At 30.3% G+C, this 10,420-nt stretch overlaps 1 protein-coding gene and 1 non-coding gene across 2 annotated transcripts in view; one reads left to right on the top strand and one right to left on the bottom strand.

Moving 5' to 3' along the window:
• Nucleotides 1-10,420, top strand: part of LOC108753181 (acetylcholine receptor subunit alpha-like) — an 86,654-nt gene that overhangs the window by 7,845 nt on the left and 68,389 nt on the right. The window lies entirely within an intron of this gene.
• Nucleotides 974-1,047, bottom strand: Trnan-guu. The gene has a single exon. It is a non-coding gene; the product is annotated as a tRNA-Asn (tRNA).

Here is a 10,420-nt window from a genome sequence, read left to right as displayed (position 1 = left end):
TATATATATATATATATATATATACAAAAATAAGTACATACATCGATGCGCGTATTATAGCACGAGAAATTTAATATTAATTTTTAAGCTCTATTTGCACCGTAACATCCGACCACAAAGAACCGTAACAACTCCATTATTGTGATTATTTAAATCAAATAACAGAGACGACTACGATTATAAAAAAAAAAATAAATTACAATTAAGATAATGATAGGATCATTCTCAATTACCTATCGATCTCGACATTATTGATGACTCTCTAAAACATGTATTAATGATGAATATATAAGCAAAATTTGTTGCTCATGTCGATATAATTTGAAATTTATTAATGCGCGACGAGCAGCCGGCGGAGGCCAATATTTAATATTTGTTAAATCGCCTTGTTCGCGGCTCTTTATAAATCCACCAAGTCAAAGGAACACTGGAGATCCTTTACGATTTTAGTTCTTCAATAACGGGTCATAACGGAATACATGAGATATTTTCCAATGAGTTTTATGTCAGTGATCACTCATTCCGCGGCATGTGGACATATCCACATGTGGTAAATCTATTCGAATCGTTTCATATCAGTTATTGTGACAGCGATACGGTTTAACGACATTTAATCCTTTCAACATACTATCGAGCACGGAAAAAATTGTGTAGTATGGATTACATAAAAAATATATTTACCATTTATATTTTGTCATAAAGTAGGAATGTAATGATATATTAGGATGATATTTACTGTTACGCGAGTACAAAAATTATAATAGTTCATATAATATAAAAATGTTTACATTCCTAAAAATATTTTACGTTCAGATAAATATATGTATTATACGTATGGAATGTAAACAGTTGTTTGCAAACAAGTTTAAAAGGTTATTATGAAAAAGGTTGTTATATGAACACAATATAGATTTTCCATATTTGTATAGCTACAGCACAGATCTCTTGTATATATGTGTATATAAAAAAATTACGCCCCCGGGTGGGCTCGAACCACCAACCTTTCGGTTAACAGCCGAACGCGCTAGCCGATTGCGCCACGGAGGCCGACGTTTTCCTGATCTTATATGGTCATATATAAATGTAGGAATATGACTAATGCCCGTTTCCACTAATGTAGATTAAATTTAATCTCGATTCAGTTTACTTTTCGTCTTTTTCCAATTCTAAAGATTAGAAAAAGGCGAAGAGTAAATTGAACCGAAATTAAAGTTAATCTACGCTGGTAGAAATGGACATAAGTCTGTTTAATTCAAGTAATGTAATTCAAAAACATTTTGTTATAATTTGTTATAAGGCAAACATTTTTTTAATAAACACATTTAAGATGTATCAAGTAAAATAGGATGTTTAAAAAAAGGTTAATTTCTGTCCAAAAATGTGTAAATAAAAAGAATAATGTTTTTTGTAAATTTCGATTTACTGGGAACTATAAAATTATTAAAAAATTTGTGGCGTTTGGGGAATACTTTGAAAATTGAGCACAACATAATGTATTTATCTAAATTTCAATATTTTTACTTTAACAAAGGTTAAAAAATAAAAAGCATACAGCCACAGCTCAAGATGTCAATAAGTTCAATATTATTATTTTAACATGTGCATGTTTTTAATCACGTATATTGAGTCGGACTAATTTGTAAAAATAGGAAATATTAAAATTATACTATCTGTCAATTTGTTATTTGCAAAAATATGTTCTTTGTTTAAACTTAACGGATTTATGTACTGAAGAGGGTCAAATCTTGAAACAGAAAAAAAAATACATGTTAAAATGATAATATTGAACTTATTGACATCTTGAGCTGTGGCTGTATGCTTTTTATTTTTTAACCTTTGTTAAACTTTTAGCCACCTCTAATAATTTAAAATTTTTACCTTAATTTTCGGTCCTCCTTAGGAAAGGAAATATTCGCCGATTATTGCAATTGGTATCTAAATAATCGAGGAAAACTTCGAGCTGTTAGAGACATTGCTCTCGTTTAACGAGAGGTAAGGAAAAATTTGCTGACAAGAAAATTGCGTTGAGTGGTAAGCGGTAAGAAAAAGCATCCGACGACAAGTGCTCCTCTCTCCCTCTCTTCTTTCCCTACAAATACTTTTATTATTCTTCTATATTGCTTTATGCAATTAAGCGTCGTTATGGTCTTGTCGTGGCAAAACGTATAATTTTCCTGCCACACTTACTCATACTCCCTCAAACTCGTCCTTTAAAGAAACTAGAACACTCTTTCTTTTAAACAAATTTGAAAGATAATAAAACGATATTTTAATAACCAATTGCTTATTTACAGATATTATTTGAATTCTTTAAATTCTTTCTGAGTATCATTGTACAGTACGTCATTCAGTAAGCAATCAAATTCTCTACGATTTTCAAATTATTCTGATATATTGTGATAAATTTCTTCAGAGAGAACTTCTCATCAATTTCCCGTCGTCTCTAGTTTACCGTTCATTCTCCGCGTTAGCGTTATCCGTATAAATAGCGGTAATGTTAATCTCCGGTTAATGCTACGAGATTCCGAGCAAAGATGCCAAGCGGAAGAATTTATCGATTTCCCCCGTTCAAGTCTATTCAAATAATAACAAAACGGAAATTCGCCCTTTAAACTATGCTGTCGTAACAAGAATGGCAGGAACAATGTGAATATAATAATGTGAAACGGGAGTGTGGAAAATGGAAACGACGGCAAAGTGCAGATAGAAAAAGAGAGAGAGAGCAGGAAGTGAGAGCGTGCATGAGAGGGAGAGTGCACCGGTTATCACATAATTTATTGCGACCTTTCAGGCAGCTCGCTAATGCACCTGAAGATATAAGATACTTGACCAGTTTTCTAACATACTCCTATACACCATTTAAATTCTAGATGTATCGGAAAGTGTAACAAAAGAGCCGCTTATCTCACAATTACATACCGAATTCCTTCCAGGTCATCGGTATTCCATTTTATTACGCCACATTTACATAATACATCGTTAGCATGACTAACGGAAACTAGTTAATATTTTGTATTGATTAAATTGTACTATTAAATATGCAGAATGTGCATCGTACTGCAAGGTACTTCAAAGATAAACTTCTTGAGTAATTTAAAGTCAATATTTCTTTAATAAAGATATCAAAGCGCCAATAGTTTCTAAGTTATGAGCGACTATAAAAATGGATAGTTCTTTTGCAAATCAAACTTGAAGAAATAGGAAATCCAATTTCTTACTTCAATTCAAATGAATTTACTTAAACACATAATTTTGATTTTAAAATGGTATTACTAAAATATTTAATATCGAAGATAAAAAGTTTACAAATGCACTGTTAAATCTGTAGAATATCAAGTTTAACCTAATTTAAGTCTTCATCATGCCACACCCAAAGTTTGTATCTTTTTATAAAAGTGGATTTAAAAAACTACGTTATTCAACGGGATATAATCACACAATAGTTAATAATAAAAATAAAGTTTTGAAACATTTCAGAAACAATTATTCTTTGCAACATTCTATTCTCTACTTAATTCTTTTCTTTACTTCTCTCTCTCTCTCTCTCTCTCTCTCTCTCTCTCTCTCTCTCTATTTGTTTTCATCATAGAGGAAAAGAGGGTGTCCTCAGGAAATCAATTTTATTCATAATATATATATATTTCTTATGGCTAAATAAATAATACATAAGTAATATATACATACATAAAAAAATAGAGAATTAATATTTACACGGGAGAATCTCAACTAATACATTTTTTTATTTGACGTATTATTATATTCTCCTATCGTAAATTCATTCCTTTTAAGAAAATTGAAGAACTTCCTTTCAAATCTATGTTTATAAAATATTAGAGATATGCAGAGCAGTTTTAGTTTCTTAAACAAAATTGTCAATACGTGGTCGAAATTTAAAAATAAAAAAATAAAAGGCATACACCACGAACGCAAGATAACGTTAGCGAGTAGTTATATTTGATGAGTCGTCCGTTGCGTGTAAATATTTTTGTATTTGTTATATATTGAAAAATGGTCTAATGTAAGGACGAAACGTTTATGTGCAATTAAATTATAATGTATTATAATTAAATATAACTATTCGCTAATGTTATCTTGCGTTCGTGGTGTATGCCCTTTATCTTTCTGTTTTTAGTTTTTTAAATTAAATTTTTTTTTATTTATTATATAATATAAGTAATTTTTTTCTATTTCTTTGGCTAAAACATTTGATTAACGACAATAGCGTTTGGCATTAATAGTATTATTTAAGAAGTTTCTAATGAAGCACACACATTTTATATATTTCATCTCATATACAAAAAAAGCTTTATGTCAAAATTACTGTCTTTAAAATGACGAAACCAACATTTGCATATATTGTGAGACACAATATCCTCGCCAAGAACAAAGCAGATTGATTTACATACTTTAGCTGTGTTTTTCCCTGCTGGAAAACTGAACGTAATATCGAATACAAAGCTTTTTCATAAGATCATGTGCATCATTAAATATGCTTTTTAAATAATTCGATATCATTCTAACAAATATTGTATATGAAAAGACGATAAGTTATTGAATTTAAAATAATTATACCAGAACGTTGAAAAAAAAAAAACTAAAATTTCTGCATACCTAATAACAATTATGAAAGCTTTGTAAGTTAATGGAAAATAGATTTATTTCATAGATTATATTGTATATTTTTATTTTACAAATATATTAAAAAATTGAATTTATTTTTTTACTCGCAAAAGATGCATTTTTATAATAAAATTGATTATAATAAAATTTAAAATAAAAAACTTTAGATGGATAGTTCTCCACTGACATCCATCGTATCGCAGAATTAAACTTTCCTCATTGAGAATGGAACACATAAAGATCGTAGAACTTTCTCATTCAGACGTGCTTACAAAGAGCTCTGGCCTGGTTGCGTTCATATAGATGATTCAAACAAGAAACTAATGAGCTAGTTTTCGACAATCTTTTCTTCTTTAATCTTAACAATCAAATATTACATTCCATGCTTGAAATTTATTTTAAAAATCTTTGAATTATACGAACACAATTCTTATCAATACTCTTTTATTGTAATATACAGAATTATTATTATTAAAATTAAATTAGCTACTAAATGATTAGATAGATGATATTGAAACGTGAGTTTTCTACCTTATTATTTGTACTTTTGATAAATTAAAAGAATCTTGTCTTTCTTATATATTCGCATATCTATAAAAATTTTATTTATAAAACAGTAGCAAAATACATATATAATTTTTTATTTTTCCTAATATATTTTCATTTGATATAATATCTAATATATAATATATATAATATTAACAAATAATAAGAATTTCTATCATATTTTAGTATTTGTTATTTAATAATATCTGATTATTTGATTTTGATAATTTTGTACTTCAATATTTTTACGGCATAATAATTCTACAAGCAGATATATTATATATTCATTACTAAATCTATTCTTAGAAAAATTATTTCATTACGTTAGTAAATTCATTATGTTAATCCTTCTTTTGAAGGATTTATTATATTTCATATAAATTTGTTGATACGCATTGCGGTAAATAACATTGTTATTATGATATTAGATATATATAAGTATGCTATATTTTCTCGATTGTCCCAAATTTTGTGTTACTTGTGATGTTTCCCCACCGTGAAGATCTCGTATCGCTTCGTTAAGCGCACGAGTTAGCGACGATCCGGTGCACGGTTGGTTAACTGTGTCTCTTCTATCCGCAGAATCGAGCCGTTTAGGACTACATTCGACGAGAATTTCTACTATCGAAGTCGCGTAATAGCTTTCGGTAGTTTGAACGCCTACAAAGTAATTTGTTTCGGAGAGTGAACTGGACGAACAAGGGCGAGAGCGAGAGCGGAGGGCGTTCGTTTAGCCATTCGATCCTGGATGAATTTTATTGAATCTTTATGAATGAAAGAAGAGCTGTGTTCTAGATTCGGCAGGAAATTGGAAACAGAAACAGGATCATCGTAGGAGTGATAACTCGTGCGATGAATCGTCCGTGCTTTTCAGGCAAATCGATTGTCTCTCTATATAATGGTTACAGTGGTAACCGCTTGAGATAATTGAAGAAAATGTAGTGAAGACAATCTCTCATGTAATACGCGTAGATTAGTATATGGATAATATTAAAACGTTCATAGAATCTTTGATATATTGTTCAAAAAGTATTCTGAAGCATTTTACTTATTTTATATATTATATATATATATATATATATATATATATATATATATAAAATAAGAAAAATATAATAAAACTGCAAGTGCTCTCTCTCTCTCTCTCTCTCTCTCTCTCTCTCTCTCTCTCTCTCTCTCTCTCTCTCTGTTTAGTAATAAATCTGATATAGTAAGTGATTTATTAAAATTAAATCAAATTATAAAGAAATATGTGAGATTTATTACTGTGTAATTTAGCGATGCAGTAAAAAACGTGTAATTAACGTACACAACCAATTATGCTACGCAAATTAACGGTCAATCTTCATTAAGTGTAGTAAACCTCGATATTTTAAGAAACTTTCATATAAAATTACACATAAAAACTTCGAAACGCTAAAACCCTATTACTATTAACGCAAATTAAATGTGACTGAAGATCAGCTATGATTACGTAAGAATTCTATAAAAAATCTATTGGAGAGAATTGTTTTAGAAATTATACGTTAAGAATGATATAAAAAGAAAAGATTGTACTTTGAACGTATAAGATTTATATTTTTCCAGTTATATGTATTAACAAGTAATAGCTTTATTTTCCAAGAATTTTGCGGAACGATATACAGAAAATGTTTCTATACTTTTAAATTTTTTGATAAAAATAACAAAATGTAAGAAATACAAAATGTGAAAAATGAGGGAGGGGAGAGAGAGAGAGAGAGAGAGAGAGAGAGAGAGAGAGAGAGAAGCTTACCGTAAGATTTTCTCTAATGTGTTTCTAAAACGTTTCTTTTGATAAACTGCATTCTCCGTATTCTCAGCGGATGCAGTGTAATGAAGATTAACTGCAACAATCAAGGGTTAATAGAATTAAGACGCGAGGCGCGAGAATCGGAAGACGCAACGCATCATCGAGAATTTAGAAAACAAATACGTAATCGCTCGTAATCGGCTGATCAGAACTGTAAAAAGATTGAAGTGAAGGAATTAGGCGTAGGTAGAAGATAGATAGATAAGTAGGTAGGTCGTGGAAGGGACGGAGAAAAAGGTAAGGCGGGAGAGAGAGATCTCGCAAGTAGGTCGCACATCTTACGGCTCAATATCGCCGAACGCTCTTTCGTGTCCTGCGCTAAATTGGGTTGCACGGCTGTCTGCTTGAAAAAGAGGCGCGGAGAAAGAAGGAGGGAGAGAAGAAAATGCGCAAGTGCCCTTGACGCCTGTGATGAACATCCTTATAATCATTGGAGGGTCAATGACATCTTGGATGCTAACAATGGGATTAACGCCGTAATCCGGAAAATACTGCGGGATTACCATATCTGAATCACAAAAACAGAGTACATATGTTGTTTACTTTTAAAAAAAAATGATTCGGGAATAAAAAAAGGAAGTATAATTTGTTTATGCTTTAAGGGCATATTTCAGCTTTGTTCAAACTATGTGATAATTTATCTAATGAATAAACAAAAGAGTAAGAGCATACTCGTACAATTGCGTAAACGTAGTTGTAAATGGTTGTGAAATGTTGTAAAGCAAAGTTTTAACCTGCCATTCCCAGTTGTAAAGCGTATTGTAAAAGATGATTCAACTTTATCTTTCACGACTACGACTGCGTAAAACGTAGAGTGAACCAATCAGAGTACTGTCAAGTGTCTACATCGTTATTGTCCATTTTGTCTTGACATATAAAAAAAAGTGCAAAGTGTCTTTTCATTTTTTTGAGTTCATTTTATGATATATTATTTGATGAGTTTATTATATTACGAATATATTATATTACGAGTATGGAATATGGAGAAAGTGTTGTGAGCAATGTTCAATTTGAAAATGAAAGTTCGTTAAATCTTTATTCGATTATAAATTAATATGTTGTACATCATTTACTGTTACTACTCCCATAACTTTACGTCTATATTTACGCAATTGTAAGGTCGGCCTTCAAAAAGCACATTTTTAAGTCAATTTATGTACTGCTTTAATGTGCACTAGTGCAGCCAATCGAGTTCTCTATAAGAGAGTGAACTAAAGTTTATTGATAGATGGAACAATCCAACTTAAATGTAGGTATTTAATAAAATAAAATTTCTAAAATATTTCAAAAATATTTTTTAAATAATACTTTTATTAATATAAGTTTAAAAAAATAAAAATTTTATTAATGACTAAAAGTTTTATGATCTCCAAAAAAAAAAATATATGTATTCTTATAAGAATACGACTGGTAACCTTACACGAGACACGTCTCATCGTGAGATATATTATATTGAGAGAACGTGTATTGTATTTCAGAAAATCTCCTGGTGAAACTCACACAGGAAATTACAAAGCACGATTAGGTCTGCAACAGATCTTATAATCAACAGATGACGTTTCTACAGTTTTTACAACTTTTCTAAATTTACTCGTAAATTTTACTTGTTAAAATATGATAAATTAGAGATCTATAACTTTAATTAATAAAAGGGATTTATTTTTTTATTTATTATACGATTATAATATTCGATTATAATACGATTATAATTTATTATACGATTATTTTGGGACATCCTATATGTTGACAAGAGCTTAAGAGATTATATCTTTTATTAATAAGTAAAATATATATAATATAATATATTCTTAATACTAGACACTCATTAGAGTAAAATATATATATATACATATATTGTAAAAATTATGTTTTAATTCGATGTAATGCAATTCGATCCGGTTCAATTCTTAAAACTTTGATTCGTACATCTCTACGTGGATCAATTTTTAAGTTCCTTTACTTTCCTAAGATTACATCTCTATCGAGAGTTTTGAAATACCTAGAGAGACATCTTAATAATACATATATCAACGGACAAGTGTTATAATACATTAAATAAATTTCTTTCAATAATTTTATATTATATTTAATTACGTTAGAAGTAAATAATGGCTAAATACTTATAAACAAAGATTAAAAATTTTTTAACTTTTATATTTAATTAGTTGTATACAAAACATTTCTTAGATTTTAATGAAGGCTTTATGAATTAGTAAAAAAAAAAAAAAACTACAGTTAAGAAAATATAATATACATGTATAAAATTTCTTTTTCCTGTTTTAAATTAACGTAATAATTTTAAAACGTACAAAAAGATCTAATTTATATGTTAAATTCGCTGAAAAAAAATTATCATAATTATCGACTCAATTTTACGAAAGGCCCAGTTAATATACGCAATAAAGAAATACAATGACAGAAGACATTCGGTTTGTGATTCTAGGGAAAAATAAATTATGATACAAAGAAGATGCAGAGTTTCCCTCAAAAAACTTCGAACCTGCTCACGAACGCCGACCGTAGAGCAACAATGGTGGAGAATCCGTGACACTCGAAACTTCCGGTCGCTACGCCGGAAGATTTACCTCGCATTTACGACGGTCTGACAATTCTCGACGGCCCGGGTGTGCTGTGATATGCATTCGTCTAGCGAGGGTCGAGTACGTAGTTAAAAGGATTGAATAGCGAAGAAGCGGAAGTCTGATTCAACGGATCCGCATCGTGAATCCGACATGACGTTTCAAATCTACGTAAATGTAACTTTAAAATGCATAAAGACGACTTGATGTATTTTCCAACTGGATCAGAAAATATATGTGTTTTTTTTTGTTCTCTCTTTAGCAACATTTGAAGAAAAAAACGAGAATGAGAAAAAAGTTGTTTTTATAAAGGCACACGCGCGTTTTATCAATAGCAAAAAGAAAATGTATTCCAGTTTGAAAGAGTCTTTGAAGAAGAAGAGATGATAAAAGAATGCTTTTTTTAGACATTGTTTTGAAAAGTAAGTCGTATTGGACGGCGCCGAATGAATTCAAATCGCCAAGCGATGGGCGACGGGAGAAACATGCAAGTAAGGGCGATAAGATACCGGAAGCTGACAGCTTGAAGTTTTCAAACCATAACGGTGCTTACGTCGAATGTCATTTAGAGTTCCAGTCTCGCGCGAGCGGAAGTTTCGAAGCTTTGATACTCGACAGCCGCACGTAGCGGAATCAAAACGAAAGGAAAAGGGAAAACACGAAAAAGAATCTCGACCGAATGCTTACAATACATTTCGAACTTTAGACCTAAGAGCCATAGTGCGCGATCTATCATTTTTTGAAAGATGGATTTTAAGCATTTCTCAGATCCACGGTGTACTTACTATATTTCTGTAATACGTCTTTCGTAGAAGACAACATAAACTGAGTATATATATATATA

Source organism: Trachymyrmex septentrionalis, unplaced genomic scaffold, assembly GCF_001594115.1.
Source record: "Trachymyrmex septentrionalis isolate Tsep2-gDNA-1 unplaced genomic scaffold, Tsep1.0 scaffold66, whole genome shotgun sequence".
NCBI lineage: Eukaryota > Metazoa > Arthropoda > Insecta > Hymenoptera > Formicidae > Trachymyrmex > Trachymyrmex septentrionalis.
This window is presented reverse-complemented; position numbering and strand designations above follow the sequence as displayed.